The sequence below is a fragment of the Mixophyes fleayi genome, chromosome 6 (assembly GCF_038048845.1).
Source record: "Mixophyes fleayi isolate aMixFle1 chromosome 6, aMixFle1.hap1, whole genome shotgun sequence".
Lineage (NCBI taxonomy): Eukaryota > Metazoa > Chordata > Amphibia > Anura > Limnodynastidae > Mixophyes > Mixophyes fleayi.
The window spans coordinates 102,077,086-102,097,319 of NC_134407.1; the positions used below are offsets into that span (position 1 = coordinate 102,077,086).

Here is a 20,234-nt window from a genome sequence, read left to right on the forward strand (position 1 = left end):
AATATGGGACACCCCAAAAGCACTTGTAGTGCAAAATATTGTTTAAGATACTGCTGACAAATATGACTTTTGACAGCCAGAAAAGTTACTGTAAAACACTGGGGAATATGGGACACCCCAAAAGCACTTGGAGTGCAAAATATTGTTTTAGATACTGCTGACAAATATGACTTTTGACAGTCAGAAAAATTACTGTAAAACACTGGGGAATATGGGACACCTCAAAAGCACTTGGAGTGCCACAAATTGAAAAAAAGCCTCCTCTATCCTCCTCTCTTGCTGCTCTAACAATTGCTAATACAATTGGTATTAATATTAGAATTGTATAGAATAGAATAGAAACAATAATGTGTCCAATTATTGCTCTGTCCCTGCGCTAATATAGCCTGTGACCTAACCCTGCTCTCTCCCTCTGTCAAATGGCGATGGATTGCTTTGGAGGCGGGTATTTATGCTTTTCAAATCTCGCAAGAACCGAGCTCAGAAATACGAATATGTTACGATGGCGTTTTGCCTCGATTTCGATTCCAAATGGGCGGGAGAGTACCAAGCCTGCTCGACTCGGTACTCGGATAGGTGAAATTCGGATGGATTCGGATCTCGGGGAACTGAGGCCGCCCATCTCTAGATACACTGCTCTGTCATACTGCCGGAGCTCCGGCAGCTGTCAAATCAGTAAAAAATAGATCAAAGTCTACAAAAAAAAAAAAAAGTGTGGGGTTCCCCCTCTATTCACTATTAACCCTAGTGCTGTCACCCTATTTTCAAGGATCCAGCACTAGGCAAACCAGCCAGGGTTGGTGGCACTATAGCAGGGGGACATGCGGCAGGGGTCCCCTTGCCATAATGACAAACCACCCCAGTCTGTTCATCGCTGGGCTGGATTCCCTAGGGAGTGGGGTCCGCTGAAAAAAACAAGCAGCCCCCTCCCAGGGACACCCAGCCTAGTGCCGATAGCACTAGGGCTCTTCCTACACCCCTGAGCGGTGGGGGTAGAGTAATAACAGCGAATAATGTCTAAAAAAACAAACATACGCCATTTTGTTTTGTGGAACTACAAGTCCCAGTTGGCCAGGGTGCCATAAATAGTGTGGGCATGCTGGTACTTGTATAACTACAAGCACCAGCATACCCATGGCAGCCAGGGCATGTTGGCACTTGGAGAACCACAAGTGCCAACATGCCCTGACACCCATGGCTGGCTGGGACCTGTAGTTCCACAAACCAAAATGTTTACAAAACCCTAACTCCCTCATTAAAACCACTAACATTTAATAAAAATAATAAACCCACAATAAATACAGTAAACACCCTCATTTACACCATATATTTTTATTAAAAATAATAAATCCCCAATATACTCACCACTAAAGTTTTCTTCTGAACAGCCTGGGGTTGGTTTGTCATTATTGCCGCGTGTCCCCCTGTTATAGTGCCACCAACCCCGGCTGGTTTGCCTAGTACTGGTTTCTTGAAAATAGGGAGGACCCCACGCAAAATTTTTCCCCCGATTTTCACAGAACCAGCAGTAGGTTGGCAGCACTAGGGTTAAGACTAGAGTAGAGGGGGGACCCCACGCTTTTTTTTTTTACACTTTGATCTATTTTTAACACTTTTTATAGCTGCCGGCTGTATTGCAGAACAGTGGTGTAACAGTGATGTGTTTACCTAACACGCTGCTACAACAAAGGAGAGTTAGCTAACACGGGAGTGTTTTACATCGCAGCAAAGCGCCAGAGATGACCAGCAATTTTGAAGATCAAGGTAAAAATCACAGCTTGATACATTTGAGAAAATTTTGCCTAAAATTACGGGTTCTCACCCGTGATTTGCCATGATTTTAACACGCAGAAAAAATCATCCCTTGATACATTTTCCCCCAGGACTTTAAGTCATTGGTAAAATTGTTACAGAAATCGCATCTGCAGTCACTTTCTGTAGTGTGTACCCAGTTTAATGCTTTAGAACAGAGATTCACGATCATGTTGACATGTGGCTGAAACGGGTAGTATTTTTTTTTTTCATTCCCTTTTGTTTCTAGACCTCAATCCAGCTGTCCTTCTTTCCAATGAATGTGTATTTAGCTCAGTATAACCCATTTGACTGCTGGTTAATGTAGAACAAACTTGTCTTTACAATGACCTATTTATCTAGAAACACTTCAACCATCACTGTAACTGTCATTTATTTTCTCCAAAACATACTGGGCCTGATTCATCTTCGAATGAAGCCTGCATACAAGTTGCATTTTTAAAATGAGCAAGGAACTTGAGCATACGTGCGCCCGTATTCACATTAAAGTGGATCTCAAGATAAGTTTCCATTTGAATCTGTGTATAAGTACGCTCTGCCTAAACAATACTTGCATATGTAAACAGACAGAAAACACTGCAGGATACAAATGCATAGGTGCAATATAAAATCCCATCAAAACGCTTGCAAAAAAAAATTATAAAAGAAATTAACAACTCATAATCCTATAATCATTAATAAAAATATTTTAGATTTTTTTGTTTTTTATTACATTAAATACATAAATCAGGATGTTCCTAATGTGTACTGTACATACAATATGTTTATATAGTCAATCTTCCTTGCATACACGTGTTATGTGCTATCTAGTGGCATGCATACGTGCATTTTTAATACAAAGACTATGATGTGACAGTCATCTCTATCAGTTGGCACTTGTAGCTGGTGCAAATTATACAGCTATAAATAACATAGTAAAGAGAAATGTAGAATTAGAATTGGCGGCATCTGCTTTGGTACGTCCTTACTGTGCACTGCCTTCAAGTACAATAGTAAATATTCTAACTGTCATTTGGGTTCAGATATGAATTACATGCAATTGCACTCATTGTTTTAAAGTACATTTGTGAGCATGTGCAGAGCTATTTCACTCAAAATACGTCACACAAAGCTACATACATCCGAAGATGAATCAGGCCCACTATGTCATTACTGTAGCACTTTCCCAGGGCAGCCTAGACTTCATTACCAGTTCTAGTGACTACAGTTTCTGAATCTTAAACCTTATCTTTTCATTCATATTTTCCTCACTTGATTTTCAAGACATTTATCTTTCAATAACTAGGTCTGTGGGTGCTGTCCTTATATTTGTCACTGTGGGCTACATTCCCAAATTGAAGCAGTAGCCATTACATGGACCAGGTATGGACTTTGAACTGGCAGTAACTTTATCCAATTCCCCTTTTATTTCTCTGCATGTACTAACCTACAACCTAACAATAAAAACCCATCAACAACTCCACCTATAGCTGGTTCCCCATAAAAAGAAAACTTTACATCTATAGAATCTTTGTCTTTCTTCATATCTAACTTTTCTTATCTGGAACTGAAACCAAACGAAATTCCCCATGATTTTTCCATGCAAAAATTGTGTCGAAAAATGTTGCAAGTATATGTTTAATTTGTTTTTTATTTTGAAACTTTTTATTTATTTTGAAAAAAGAATTTACAATATCAAAAAGGACGTTGCATACATTATTATTTTCGTACATCAATAGGTCATAATGGAAATGATGACAATAGCATAATATATAACAAGTAATCAAAGTCATATGTTGTAATAATCAAAATAAATGTAGTTGTGTATATTTATTATATTGTGGTAGGATGCATATAAATCATGAATGTTTAATAATGATTGAACTTGTCCAGTAAAGATAGCTGGGAATAAGGGAATGTAAACAGAAGAGCATAGAATGGTGGTAGTTGTCTATAGAAGGATTGGGACAGTTTTTTTCAAAGAGTCATACATTCTCATTGTCACAAATCGGGATCTTAGCCGCACTTACCTCATCCGCCGCTGTCATATCACGGCTACCTGGGTCCCTTCTGGTCATCTGCAGCATTCCCGTTCTCCACACCTTCATTTGTAAACAAACACATACTGTCTGTCCTGCAGCATGGGCGCGGCCATCTTGGATGCAGTCAGGTGATCATTCCAAACCAACCAGATTCAGAAGCTGTGATCACATGAACTGATCAGCCAATAGTTGTTTGGGACATCCTATTTAAACCTGCTGCTGTGATCTGTTCATTGCCAGAACAACACACTTCTCTCCAGAGGATAGTTCTTGGCTCCAGTGTTCCTGACTGCATTACAAGTGCAGTAATCCTGTCTGCACTCCTAAGTGCAGTGTTCCTGACTGCATTACAAGTGCAGTGTTCCTGACTGCATTACAAGTGCAGTGTTCCTGACTGCATTACAAGTGCAGTGTTCCTGTCTACATTTCCAGACTGCTAATTCCCCTGCTATATTCTACAATCAGCACGAACATGAGCAAGAAGTTCATCCAGGCTGCTAAGTTCTGTTTCACTCCTGCTCCAGCTAGTCCCAAGGGTCCCGAATCGGATCAAGAAATTCAGACGACCGTGACAGTTTGTTCTGGCCTAATGGATCCGCTAAGGGAACATACCCCGAGGGAGGACTCTGTCCAAATATTAGCTGAACGCATTGAGAGACAAGAAACTAATCAGGGGCAAATTTTGAGATTGCTGCAGGATGTTTCTACACGTATGGATACCTTGCAGTTATTCCGCAGTCAACCATCCCATACTCCGCCTGAGCCAGTAATACCTGCTTCACTACTTACTTCATCCAGACTCCATCTTCCCACGCCAGCTAAATACAATGGCGATCCGAAGAATTGCCGCGGGTTTCTCAACCAGTGTAGTATACACTTTGAATTACAACCCGGAAATTTCCCCACTGCACGTACCAAAACTGCTTATATTGTTTCGCTACTATCAGGGCAAGCTCTGGCATGGGCATCACCGCTCTGGGAAAAATCTGACCCAATTTTATTTGACATTGATAGCTTCCTGTCTACCTTCCGCAGAATATTCGACGAGCCTGGAAAAACAATGTCAGCCGCTTTAGATATTCTGCGCCTTCGGCAAGGGCAGCAGTCTGTGGGCCAATATGCCGTTCAATTTCAAACACTTTCCTCTGAACTATCTTGGAATAACGATGCTCTTGTTGCGGTTTTCTGGCAGGGCCTGTCTGACCACATTAAGGATGTATTAGCGTCTCGGGACTTACCTACAACGCTAGACCAATTGATTACCACCTGCAATCGGGTTGATCTTCGGTTCAGAGAAAGAACTCTAGAAAAGAGGAAGCTGAAACACCCCAAGTTCCACCCTATTCAACGGGTCCGTGTACCGTCTCCTTTCCCTGAAGGACCCATGCAATTAGGCAAAGCACGTCTTTTACCCACCGAGCGAGAACGGCGAGTTAGAGAGAAACTTTGCTTATACTGTGCCAGTTCCGGACATCTGTTACATCATTGTCCTCGTAAGCCGGGTAAACACAACCTCCTAGCTGACAATGAGGAAGTGAGCCTAGGAGTGGCTCTTCGCTCCCCACAAGGCAAGGACTGTATTATCCCAGTCACTCTGAAACACGCTCAAGGCTCCCAATACATTTCAGCCCTGCTGGATTTTGGAGCAGCTGGGAATTTCATGTCTGCCAGATTAGCTGCTGAACTAGCCATTCCACTAGAGAAAATTCCAGTGACCATCTTTCTCTCTGCGGTTGACGGTAGCCGTATTCCAGGGGGTACCATTACGCATCAGACTTCTCCAGTGACGCTCCAAATAGGAGTTCTGCATTCCGAGTCTCTTACCTTTTTGGTCATCCCAGAAGCCACTAGCCCTCTGGTTCTCGGGTTTCCATGGCTTCAAACGCATAACCCCCATATTGACTGGTCGACTCCACAAATCCTGGCGTGGGCTCCAACTTGTTTCGGGTCCTGTTTACAACGTGTTCTTCCACATTGCTCCACCTCTGATAAGGACGTTTTGCCAGTTCCTTCTGCCTACCAAGAGTTCACAGACGTTTTCAGTAAGCAGGCCGCTGAAACTCTACCACCTCATCGGGATTGGGACTGTCCCATTGATCTTGTTCCGGGTAAAACCCCACCGCGTGGCAGAGTCTACCCTCTTTCTATCCCTGAGACAAAATCTATGTCTGAATATGTAAAAGAGAACTTGGAAAGGGGCTTTATTCACCCATCCTCTTCACCGGCAGGAGCCGGGTTCTTTTTTGTAAAAAAAAAAGATGGTGGATTACGTCCCTGCATCGATTACCGAGGTCTCAACGACATTACCATCAAGAACCGGTATCCTCTGCCCCTCATCACAGAGTTATTTGACAGAGTCAAAGGTGCGCATATATTTACGAAGTTGGATCTCCGCGGGGCCTACAATTTGATCCGTATCAGGCGTGGTGATGAATGGAAAACCGCCTTTAACACCAGGGATGGGCACTACGAATATCTTGTCATGCCATTCGGTCTGAGCAATGCCCCAGCGGTTTTTCAGAATTTCATAAACGAAATCTTTCGGGACTTACTGTACCATACTATTGTGGTATATTTGGACGATATCCTTGTTTTCTCCTCTGATATCCAGTCCCATCGCAGACATGTTAAAGAGGTCCTCAGCCGTCTCAGAAGGAATAAACTGTATTGCAAGCTTGAAAAATGCACCTTCGAAGTTGAATCCATTCCATTCTTGGGGTATATCATCTCGGGCACCGGTCTCCGTATGTACCCAGAGAAGGTGCAAGCTATTCTTAACTGGCCTCAACCATCTACACTAAAGGCAGTACAGCGATTTCTGGGATTTGCTAACTACTATCGAAAATTTATTCGTGGCTACTCTACTGTAGTAGCACCACTCACCGCCCTCACCAAAAAAGGAGCTAATCCTGCCAAGTGGTCTGAAGAAGCCCAATCTGCTTTTCAACTTCTGAAACAAGCATTTATTTCTGCTCCCATACTGAGGCAACCAGATTTAACCTGTCCATTCTACTTGGAAGTTGATGCCTCATCTGTCGGAGTAGGGGCAGTTCTCTCCCAAAAACCAGCTGATGAGCAATGGCATCCCTGCGGGTTCTTCTCCCGAAAATTTTTACCAGCTGAACGAAATTATGCCATAGGGGACAAAGAGCTGCTTGCCATCAAATTGGCGCTTGAAGAGTGGAGACATTTACTTGAGGGAGCTCGTTATCCTGTCACAATATACACGGATCACAAGAATCTGCTCTACCTTAAAACTGCACAGTGCATGAATCCACGTCAGGCCCGATGGGCACTATTCTTTTCTCTATTTGATATCCATGTCACCTTCCGTCCCGGTTCCAAAAATCGCAAGGCCGATGCTCTGTCACGTTCTATGGTAAAAGAAGAAGATTCCATCATTGTGGATCCACGGCCTATTATCAGCCCACTCAGCATCGCAGTCAGTAGACCCGACAATACACCTCCCCAGGGGAAAACTTTTGTTCCTGAGAATCTGCGGAAAAAATTGCTCCAATGGGCACATTGTTCCAGATTTGCCGGTCATGCTGGCATCCGCAAAACTCAATCTTTCATATTGAGAAGCTACTGGTGGCCTACGCTTCATCAGGATGTTCAGCAATTTGTTTCCGCATGTGGCAGCTGTGCCCAACATAAAAGTTCAAGACAATCTTCAGCTGGTCAACTTTTGCCTCTGCCTATTCCCACCAAACCCTGGACCCATATTTCTATGGACTTTGTTTCCGATTTGCCCAATTCTAATAATTTCAATACCATCTGGGTCATCGTTGACCGATTCTCTAAAATGGCGCATTTTGTTCCTCTCCGTGGACTCCCATCAGCACCTATCCTGGCTCAGCAATTTATAAAGGAGATCTTCCGTTTGCATGGGTGTCCTGAAGAAATCGTCTCAGATAGAGGAGTTCAGTTTGTGGCGAAATTCTGGAGATCCTTGTGCCAAGCACTACAGATCAAACTAAACTTCTCTTCGGCCTATCATCCCCAATCCAACGGGCAAACGGAAAGAGTTAATCAAGACCTAGAAACATTTCTCCGTTTGTACATATCCTCTTCTCAAGACGACTGGGTAGATCTGCTTCCTTGGGCAGAATTTGCTCATAATAATCATTATCACGAATCCTCTGCTTCCACTCCAATTTATACGGTCTATGGCCTACACCCCAGGGTACCCTTGTTTACTCCACTTCCTACAGCCTCAGTACCTGCCTCTGAAGTTTTCCTAAAGAATTTTTCAGGCCACTGGCGCCAGGTACGGGAATCTCTACTTAAAGCGTCCCAACGCTACAAAATTCAGGCCGACAAAAAGCGACGAGCCATTCCAAGCTTGAAACCCGGAGACAGAGTCTGGCTGTCTACTCGCAATCTACGCCTCAGAGTTCCATCTATGAAATTCGCTCCTCGCTTTATTGGACCGTTTAACATCTCCCGAGTCATCAATCCAGTGTCCTACAAATTACATCTACCATCTTACCTCAGGGTACCCAACACCTTCCATATCTCTCTCTTGAAACCACTGGTGCTAAATCGGTTTTATACACCCAAACTGGTTTCTCCTGAAGTGCAGACTGAACATGGTGACGAATATGAAATTAAAGAGATCTTGGACTCTCGGTTTCGACATAAAACCTTACAATATCTAGTCGACTGGAAAGGCTATGGTCCAGAAGAGAGGGCCTGAATCAAAGCTTCTGATGTTCACGCTCCATCTCTCATCAAAAAATTTCACCGCAAGTTTCCAACTAAGCCCCAATCTAAGTGTCCAGTGGCCACTCGTAAGGGAGGGGGTACTGTCACAAATCGGGATCTTAGCCGCACTTACCTCATCCGCTGCTGTCATATCACGGCTACCTGGGTCCCTTCTGGTCATCTGCAGCATTCCCGTTCTCCACACCTTCATTTGTAAACAAACACATACTGTCTGTCCTGCAGCATGGGCGCGGCCATCTTGGATGCAGTCAGGTGATCATTCCAAACCAACCAGATTCAGAAGCTGTGATCACATGAACTGATCAGCCAATAGTTGTTTGGGACATCCTATTTAAACCTGCTGCTGTGATCTGTTCATTGCCAGAACAACACACTTCTCTCCAGAGGATAGTTCTTGGCTCCAGTGTTCCTGACTGCATTACAAGTGCAGTAATCCTGTCTGCACTCCTAAGTGCAGTGTTCCTGACTGCATTACAAGTGCAATGTTCCTGACTGCATTACAAGTGCAGTGTTCCTGACTGCATTACAAGTGCAGTGTTCCTGTCTACATTTCCAGACTGCTAATTCCCCTGCTATATTCTACAATCAGCACGAACATGAGCAAGAAGTTCATCCAGGCTGCTAAGTTCTGTTTCACTCCTGCTCCAGCTAGTCCCAAGGGTCCCGAATCGGATCAAGAAATTCAGACGACCGTGACACTCATAAAGGGGCATAGAGGGACCGAGGGAGTAGCTGGGACCACTTGTACAAAGAAAACCTCAGTTTGACTACATAAATCATCCATCATCGAAGGATAGTTGTCTAAATGTTATGGTAGGTTTGGGTTTAGCTTAACTGTTTGAGGAGATACCAATAAGTTTAAATAATTTAAAAATATTCTGTTGCACAGGGATTGCTAGTAATTCAAATTAAAATGCCCATTTTTTGTGGAATTTTTTCCCCCCTTTTTCAATATCAGGAATTGTAGCTCTCCTATTTAAATATATAATATTTAATAATTCTAATTGAAGTGCACTTGAAGGAACTGAAGATGTCACAGTGACTATTACCGTCAATGCAGGTAGCATTTCAGTGAAGGACAGAGTATCTTTCCACGGATTAAAATTAGCAAGAAGAAGTGGTTCTATAGTTAAAGTAACATGTATGTTGAAAATATGGTTAATGTAATTAATAACCTTGTTACAATTTTTTTTTTATTTTCCTACATTCCCAAAAGTTATGTAGCCAATCTGCTTTTTGAGTTTTTCATTTTGTACATGTTTATTTTGAGTTGCACATATCTTAAAATATGCAGCTCAGCACAGTGTATTAAATGAGTCTGCATGAAGAGAAACTTTATGCATATCATGATGTGGACAAATACTAGAGATGTCAGTCATCATCATTAACTATATAATTCATCATGCAAAATGATTTTTTTGAATTCCAACACACAAAAGGTCCCTGAAAAAAACTATAATATTACAAAAGATATTTGTTGGATATCATTATAGCTTTAAAATTATAATATACATACATACAGTTATTAACGATATAGGGATACATAATATGGTTTTCTCTTACCTGTTCTCTCGAAATCACTCGTTTTCAATATTAGTCAATACACCATGAAATAGCAAATACATTTTACATGCTCATCTGAGCTAGTTTATTTTACCTCGACAATTGAAATAAGAAGGGGCTCCTTCCACAACTTCAATTATGCTTGCACCTAAAGAAGGGGGAGGAGCCACCCAATACATTGTGCACCTTGTTAATCCCTCTTGTCATGGCAAAATAATCTAGCTCAGATGAGCATGTAAAAATGTATTAACATTAAAAAAGAGTGCGTTTTCAGACACAGCAGTGTCACAGGTACATTAAAAAGTGGCAACCACTCTGTTTGTGTATGCAATCATACATACAATGCACAGATGTCAGTGTGCTATATAGTGCTGTCCAGTGGTTGAAGTGGAAATGTAGAAATAGTGGTGACATGGAAAATGTAAGTGAATAAAATGTGATAGTTTCACAATGAAGGCAGTTGGAGAAGTGATGTATGGCATTCCACTGTATGTATACCAGACCACTAGTGCTGTCTCTATACACGTAAAACAGACAAGATGTGTTCTGCATAAAGTTGCCAACATTTGAATATCATTTCCAGGGACACTTTTGGGCAGATGCATCTAAGGAAATTTCTCTTTCACCAACTCTTAGAACTACAAAGATAGTAGTTCCATGGATAGCCAAGGGGCTGTTATGGGACCCAGCAGTGAGGAAGGTGTCATGGTTGTCTTTTCCTGTATAAGATCCCAATGGCTGAAGGCCCAAAGTATTAACTGTCTCTGAGGGATAATATAAAGTTTTGTGGGAAATGCCAGTTGAGCAACTTCCAAAGGTTGAGAAATAGATGTGTAATCCAATAATACTGGCTATAGTGAAATGTGCAAGTTCAATATGCAGGCGGTGGTAAATAGCAAAAGTTATAAGCATAAATCAATATGTGGGCTGGAACACAGGTTAATATGTAGAATATGGCAATAAGCCCCAGGAAATATATAAGTAAAAGTTAATATGCAAGTTAATGAGCAGAAATATGCAGACAGTGAATACCTGTGGATATGCTGGATATAATAATTGGCCCCATTAAATATACACCGATCAGCCACAAAATTGTGTAGGTCCTCCTCATACCAGGGCCATCTTAACAACATTATGGGCCCCTGGGCAAAGCAGTGCACCGGGGCTCCTACACACACACACACACACACACACACACACACACATATATATATATATATATATATATATATATATATATATATATATATATAGATGTATAGAGATACAGATATAGATATATAGATACAGATAGATAGATGTACTTGCTCAGTGACACTTGAAGGTTTTATTTGCAGGTTTTTTCTTTTGCAGGATTATTTATTCTAATTAAGAGCCCTGCCTATGATGAACCCTTGGCCGTGGGGCCCCCGGGCACCTGCCCATCGTGCCCAATGGAAAAGATGGCCCTGCCTCATGCCAACAAAAAAGCTCTGACCCATCGAGGCATGGATTCCACAAGACCTCTGAAAGGTGTCATGGGGTAACAGGCAGCAAGATGGTAGCAGCAGATCCTTTAAGTCCTGTAAAGTGCGAGGTGAGGCCTCCATGACTTGTTTTTCCAGCACATACCATAGATGCTTGATCGTATTGAGATCTGGGAGATTCAGGGATTAAACCAGACAGGCTAGCCTTCATTCCCCACACACATGAATGAGCCTAGGACGCTCATGACTCTGTCGCTGGTTCACCAGTTGTCCTTCATTGGACCACTTTTGGTGGCTACTAACCAGTGGTGGGATTCAGCCGGTTCTCCCCGGTACGCCAGAACCGATACCCAATTTTAGGCTCGAACCAGTGACTACAGGCCAGTGGCGGATCCAGGGGGGGGGGGGGGGGGGGGCGATGGGGGCGATCGCCCCCCCTAGCAGGGGCTTGCTGCCGGCGGCTACACGCTGTGCAGGTCCGTTCGGCAGTGATAATGTGCTGCCCGGGACAGCACATTATCACTGCCGAACGGACCTGCACATACTGTGCAGCCGCCGGCAGCCTTAGAAGTCAGAAAGGGGGCGGGGCCTAAATCGCCAACCCCCTATGTCGCCCGGGGTAGAAAAATTTCTAGATCCGCCCCTGCTACAGGCTGAGTCACCATCTTCGTTGGTAGGGAGAGCAGGCTCCGTGAAAAAGAAAAAAAAATATTCTTACAGCATGGCAGACTATTTTCAGGGGCAAAGGTAGCATGGCAGACTTTATTTTTAGGGGCAAAGCAATTGCAGCATGGCAGACTTTTTTCAGGGTCAAAAGCAGCATGGCAGACTTTATTTTCAGGGGCAAAGCAAAGGCAGCATGGCAGACTTTATTTACAGTGGCAAAGCAAAGGCAGCATGGCAGACTTTATTTACAGTGGCAAAGCAAAGGCAGCATGGCAGACTTTATTTTCAGGGGCAAAGGCAGCATGGCAGAGTAAAGGGGGAGCACAGATAGCATGGCAGAGTGAAGCGGGAGCAAAGGCAGCATGAAAGAGTGAAGGGCAGGGGCGGGCTGGAACCGGGGGGCAGCGGGCCGCTCACTCTAACGGCTGTTCGGGTCGGCCGCCCAAACCCCATCCCCCCCCATGGATGCAATAATTTCTTAATATTATCGGCGGCTGCGTGTCATGTGACGCGCCCGCCTGTGCGCCCCCGGGCTGAAACCTGCCAGCCCGCGCCTGGTGAAAGAGGAACACAGGCAGCATGGCAGAGTGTTTTTTAGAGCAAAGGCAGCATGGCAGAGTGTTTTGCAGAGGGGCATTACTGTGGCATAATTTGAAATGGGGGTACTACTGTATGGCATAACTTGATTCATTACTATTATTATCTTGATATTAGCAGCATAAAATATTATTTTAGTATTAAATTATTTGAATATTAATATGCATTAAATGCACATTAATTTGAGTATTAAATGCATGAAATATTAAACTACCTTTTGGTATATCTGTTTGTATACTTAAAACGGTCATTAGGGCAGAGAAGCGGTTGTTAATTTATTTGAATACCACCACTGCTACTAACCACTGTATACCAGGAACACCCCACAAGACCGTTTCGGAGAAGCTCTGACCCAGTCGTCTAGCCATCTCAATTTGGCCCTTGTCAATGGCCCTTACGCTTGCCAATTTTGCCTGCTTCCAAGACATCAACTTCAAGAACTGACTGTTCACTTGTCTAATATATTCCACACTTTGAAAGGTGCCATTGTAATAAGATAATCAATATTATTAATTTCACTTGGCAGTGGTTTAATGTTGTGGCTGATCAGTAGATAGATAAATATATTGAAAAGAAAGCTGTATTGTGGTTTGTAAAAACACAGGAATTCTTTAGTTGTTTTTTTTTTTTTACTAATTCATCTGATTTGTTTTTGGTGCTGTTATTGTTTTGATTGACCTTTGGTGAGTCCAACCCTAAGAGGAAATCTTGCTCAGACTTTCCATCTAGTCAGACAATTTATTGACACGGTGTAAAACTTTTCACATGAGTATTTGTCATCTATACGTCTGCAGGGAGTGGATTTGTTCTAGAGGGCGGGTTGTGGAGTTCCTGGTGGACAGAAGCAGCCGCTGTGACTCCTCCTCTGACAGACTTCTTCCTGCAGATCGCGTCAGCGCTGTAGACAAACCGAAGGCTGCACAGACTGAGGCTCCTTGGTCCCACCACACCAAGCCATATTTCTCAGGTATGTTTACGCTTAAATTCCTTTTCTAGGTCTAGTCTTTGAGGTAATTAATATATTTATGCAGGTATACTACAGCGAAATAAAAGGTTTATTATTGTTTGTTATGTTAAGGTTATTTTTACTTTAGTAAACACTTCAGGGTTAAACGCGCAATCGCTCTGAAAGCAAAATAAGGTCAGAAGCATTATAGGAAAAGCCCACTCCCTCTTATTTTATACAGGAAATGAAAATCGGTTTTCGTTCTTGTGGGTGTCCGTGTATGTTAATGTAACAGGAACAAGAAAATGTTAAAAATCAAAATAAACTTGTGTAAGCTTAATGGGGTGTGTGGCAAGAAAAGTAAACCATGTTCTGTAATGTCCAGCCATGGCAGCTTTAATCCATTTAGCACTGCCGTTGGCTTGTGTAATATTCTGAGATCTTCTTTAACTAATATGTGACTCATACAGCTGCCTGTCAAGTGTATGTTCTGCAAGGTAGTTGTGGCACCTTTTTAAAGCAATGGTGTGAAAGCTACATTGGGAGATTGATGGGGCTGCAAGAAAATAGTAGCTTAAAAAACGTAAAGTAAGTTGAATTTACTACAGAAGCAGGTTAGGCATTAGTATCAACACTGTGAAAGTGCATGTAAAGACTTGTGTGTGCACCAAGTGTTGGTGTTCTGCCAGAGGGGCATGCCCTGTGACACATTTGGTCCTCAGCTCTGTAATACATTTCTTACCCCCATCTCTCCTCTGTAACCTGACACCTCCTACCTCTGTAATACGTTTCTTCCTCCCACCACTCATTTATTACTACATATTTGCCTAACCTGTCACATACGTCTCCTCCTATGGTCCAAGGTCCTCTTTATTATCATCATGTGAGGAAGAGGTTGATCCCAGAAAACAAACTTAGGCTACGTACACACTGAAGAATTTTCCGACCAACGTGTTATCTCAAACGATTATACCTACGACTGAAAGTCCGATCAGTTTGACGATTCATGCGTACACACTGACATGACTTCATATCTGTGCTCTTCATCTGGTCCTTCATCTAGTCCTCTAGTCTTCAGAGAATGACAGCACAATATTCATTCATTCTTGTCACACTGATTAAAACCGCCTTGTTATAGCTATCCACATGTCCTAACGAATTTCGTTAGCTTCTGTGACTCTGAAATGAAACATTTTGTCTCAGAACGAACAAATTAATTATTCCTTCTACATCGGTTGAAAAGAACCCAGCTCTGTAAACTATAGCATGAGTGCATAAAGGGTACGACAAACCAAATAAAACAGCGTTCGGCACTTTAGGACAACTTTAGATCATCATATACACGCTCCCGATATATAACCAAACGGTCAGATATCGGCTGATTGGAGGTTTTTCGTGCAATCATGAGGCCAGTGTGTACCTAGCTTTAGTCTCATGAGATGAGATTTTGATCATGTACAGTGACAGTCTGGCTGTAAATAAGAGTTCAGCTTGTTCATGCTGAAACGCTGCCAGACTTCACTGTCACAGTTTCTACCCTTGCAGCCACTGTGCGACAGAGATACAGGCAGGGACTTGCTGCCTTTGGCTGCACACTATGTGCAGGTTCGTTCAGCAGAGACGGAGAGTTCTGCCCGGCTGCTCGGATTGTGTTTTAACACAATCTGAGCAGCCGGGCAGCACACTCTCCCTGCCTGTCTTTGCCGAACGGACCTGCACATAGTGTGCAGCTGCAGGCAGCCTTAGCTGTCAAAAAGGGGGCGGGGACTAAATACCCCCCCCTAAATCCCACCTGGTAAAATTATATTCTAGATCCACCCCTGTATAAAGGGGGACCCGGGACAGAAATACTACAGTAGTCACGGTTATTCTGTATCAGTCCTGCTTTCCACAGGCCGTATATAAATACATTTGTACATCTAGGCTTTATAGCAGTGATGAGCAACCTGATATGATTCTGGGGTCTTATGGTTTGCCCTCTAACTTTCAAAAGGGCCACCCATTTCCCTTAATCTCAGTAATAAGTTAAAACAGTACATGTAATCAAAGAGATCCCTATCTGTAATAACATAACAGCAGGCATTTAAACAACTTTGTTGCCCATTCCTGCTTTAAAGTAAGTCTTGTATGCATTTGGTCAGTATGGCAGCAGTACCACATTACTTGCTTTTACATTTGTTGTCCAAAAGAGGAAGACAGGAGCTGTTGGCATATTTTAAAGTATATAAAAGAGCATAATTATTCATGCATGAGTATATTTCAAATGATTATAAATTACAGGCAATATAGAATTAATTCATACACCCCAAAGAATATAGACTACAGCTCATGCCTTGGAGTAGTTTCGACTTCAGAAAGTTATAATAGCGGGCTAGTAGTTTGGAGAGGCATTGCTTATCGCCCATTCTGTCACATGAAATCTGGCGTTGTCTGTTTAGCTTCTGCGTTTTCTTTACTACCTTACAACAGCAGGTTTACAGTTGGTCTCGAATGCAGTTAGAGTACAAAAGGTCTCTTGATTGTATATTTGCAGTTGCAGGACTGCAGTGTTGATTTGCTGCCCTGTGTTCTCTTTCAAGCATTCAGGTAGTGCAAAGATTAAAACCTGTTCTGCTTCCATTACAGGTCTGTTTATTGCTTCTAATGAAAATAATCTTGTTCCATTGCTGGAAGTAGCTGAAATGGTGGTATTGTGACCTCACATGAGGATTTTCCTGCATGAGGGGAAAGTAAAGCTGATGCCAAAATCTAATTTTCTTGCCGCGCCTTTTTCCTTTAACTCTCTAAATATAGTAGAGCAGGCTTGGTCCTGACAGAGTCAGCATTATCTTGGTTAATGACAGCTATTTTCCTGTAGCTGGCTGTCCAGATTGTCTGAGGAGCTGAAAGTGTTAGTAAAGTCAGGCAGGAACATGTCTAAAGCTGCCTTCAAGCTACTAAATGTATCCACTGCAGCAACATTGTGCTGCAATTATGGATTAGAAGAGTAAAATCATCATACAAATAAGTTGTGTAAGCAAAACAATGGGGCGATTCTATTAGTACATTTTCTATTTTCCGTGTAATGATCGTCGCTCATTTTTTGTTTGAACCTCATAGGGGGCTATTCAATTAGCTGCAGATTTCTCCTTGCACACCCTAGAGGTGTGAGAAGAAATCTGTGATGTTGTGGTACCGTAGTACCTGAAACTGTGCGTAGCTGTGATGTTTTGCAGAATATCGCGGCTAATTGAATATACCTCTTATACCACTTTCATACTGCCGCCCCGGCAATATCCCGGGTATATGAACCCGGGATATTGCTGAGGGACAGGCTCCCAGACAGGCAAAATCCCGGGTCGAGCGGGTTCACACTGAACCCGGGCTGACCCGGGTCTGACAAAAAAGAAAAAAGAGAAATTGAAAAAAAAAAGAATAAAAAAGTCCTTTTACCTTAGTATTTTCTCATCGCTGCCTGTCCGGCAGGTTACATGAATAAATTACGTCATTCCTAATGGCCGAGGAGAAAATTATGCAGTTAAAGCGGAAATAGCGGACCCTACACCTGTATAATGTAATCCAGGCGCAGGGTCTGCTATTGTCGCTTTAACTGCACAATTTTCTCCTCGGCCAATGGGAATGACGTAATTTCTTCATGTAACCTGCCGGACAGGCAGTGATGAGGAAATAGTAAGGTAAAAGGACTTTTTTATTCTTAAATTCAGCTCTTAATACTTTTTTTTTTTTTTTTTTTTTTAACACTAGTTGAAAAACCCGGGCCTCACCGTTCATAGTGCGGGCTTCTTGGGTCGGACCAGGGAATTACACCACCAAAAGACCCGGGTCTAAATCCCGGGTCAGCCGACCCATGAATTAGACCTGTAGTCATTCAAACTGCATCCGCGACCCAGGTTGCTGGGCGAGCCCCGGCAAGAACCCGGGTCGAGATTGCAGTATGAAAGGGGTATTAGAGACAAGACCGTGATTGTTGGTATTGTGAGCATAAGCATATAAAATATATGTTATATGGGCTCACTTTATTGATCTGTTTGGCTGTGCTCTGCTAAAATCTACTGCCAGAGTCCTGGGTAGTAATCAAACCAAACTTAATGTATTTTTTACAAAGATTGAGATTATTTCAGTATTTTGACAATTGTTTCCCACAATTGTAGATAGAGAAGCCAGTAAATACTTTCTTTACTGGCTTGGCTGAACCAGTGTTCATCACAAATGTTCATTTGTTAATTATGCTATGATAGTAATCTGGCGGTGGTCATTAAGGGTTTGTAAATATGGAATTAGAAATTTGGCTTTAAAGAAACATTCTTAAAGCTGTCCAAATGCCTCTTAACACTGTTAGGTCAATTCCCTTACATTATTTTTGTACCATTGACTTGACAAGTTCACTATTCATCTATTTTATCATTGCCTGCAGAGTTCACAAAGTGCTAAACCATGGTGAACATGTAATCCAATTCTATGGGAGCGCTTCTAAAGTATGTAGTACACTATACTGCAGGGTTAGGATTTGTTCTTTTTTTTCAACAGAGCATTCAAAGCATGTTGTATGCCATTCTTAATTTACATAAATACACACCTAAGTATGTCCATCTTTGCTATGTATAATTATAATGTAACCTGCAAGATCACATATCTTATGATGGTATCTTTGAATATGTTTGACTTTGTTTCCATTTTTTCCCCACAACTTTTTTTTGCACCCTACAAAGTGTATTAAACAGCCAGTGATCCCTACAAATGTGATTTATTTATTTTTGTTAATTTTTCTAATCATTTTGGTAAAACCTGAAGGTTGTGGGCTAATGATTACTGTAAGGAAGATTAGCATATATTTTCTAGAAGGACAGTTTTGCGCTGTTTCTTTTTTAATGGTGTGTTTGACTATGGACAGAGCACAGTCTTGTCATCACTCTTCAATATCCTGTATGTACCTGTGTCCATAGGTTTGAAGTGGGCAGGGATTGAAGAAACTGTTTCCATTCAGATAAGCATGTTCGAACCTCCTTTACAGTGAGTTGTAAATCCAGCTAGAAAGTGAAGTTTTGCACCTTGGCAAAACCATGTCGGGGTACAGATGTAAAATGTGTGGACAGGAAGATGTGTCATCGCTCAATTGTAAATTGCATTGTAAAAATAAAGTGAGAAGCAGTGACCTGTGCACTCTGCAATTATGTAAAGGACAGAGCTGCATGTGATAAGATCAGTGTCATGATGTGTTAAAGCAAGTCTGAAGCCATTGACTGAGATATAAGAAATGTAAGGAGTCCCTGCCAACAGCACAGCGTAGTAATGTTAGGCTCCTGTCAAACTGATGCGGGAAGATTACGGTGTCAAATGCAACACTATATAAGATAAAGTTTATACATCTGACTTATTTTGGCAGGTGAATAGGGGAGAGATAGATAATCGTACGAGTTCAGTGATTTGTGAACAAGTGCACAGTCCATGGAGAGCATTCTACACAATGTATTCAGCAACATGGATAGCAGAAAGCATTAACCTCTATGGGGCATATTCAGTTAGCTTTAGAACAAGGCGGCTGCGCATTACTATGGTAATTTCCCCGCTGATTTTTGCTTACAGCTCTGAGCTGCGAGAAGAAAATCGGCAGACATATTCTGTCAAAATCCTGTGGACACCGTTGTTCTGAAGAACAACGTGGCTGTATGTGTTAGAAAGTACTACTCTAAGGCTAGCACAACAGCTGGTTAGCCATGCTGTGTATGCCTTTGCCTTTTCCAGTCAGTGTTCACTGCAGGGGCCACTCTGTAGAAAATAATTGTTATGGGAAACCACTTCATTTTTTATTTGCAAATCTGTCTCTGGAATTCAGTTTTTAAAAGTCAAGTGATTCTCTGAAAAATTACAATAAATATTACATTTTAATGTTTGACCTGTATTTGGCTAACATGACTTGGTAAATGGTTAAATGTGTTAAAACAGCAAGCCTATATTTGGGTTTTGTTTTGTACATCACATTTTAAATGTTCTGGCAACAAAGCTTACTCATGTGGTTGATGATGTTGGATCATTGTGTCTCCATTTGTATGGTGTCACTGTGAATGTATGGAATGTTCACCTTTTTTATGCATCCTGTGTAAAACCAACCAAAGACTTTGCCTTTTTTGTGGCTATTTTTGGAAACAGCACTAGATTGATGGGTATTGTAAATGAAAGACCACTGCTTTTGAATTAATTTTGATGAAGGAAAAGTGTCATAACTGATAAGTGTTATTCAAGCCAGTTGTTCCTAAATGAGTTGATTTCAGCTCCTTGAAAGCATTGTAGCAGCCATTCGCACACTCTCCATTTTTAATTATTGTAGAATCATGTATAAAAGTGTGGAATATGTTTATTTTAAATGATCTCCTTTTTAAAAACTGGCAAAAAAAAATGTCAGTCAGTCTGTTACACAGACTCTCGGCATGTTATTTG

At 42.0% G+C, this 20,234-nt stretch overlaps 1 protein-coding gene across 1 annotated transcript in view; it reads left to right on the forward strand.

The window, feature by feature from the left end:
• The first annotated feature begins 13,665 nt into the window (after positions 1 to 13,665).
• ANXA11 (annexin A11) overlaps positions 13,666 to 20,234 on the forward strand; it is a 75,864-nt gene continuing 69,295 nt past the window's right edge. The window contains exon 1 of the mRNA XM_075217125.1: positions 13,666 to 13,820. The gene's annotated coding sequence lies outside the window, so the exon portion shown is untranslated. The remainder of the gene's footprint in view (positions 13,821 to 20,234) is intronic.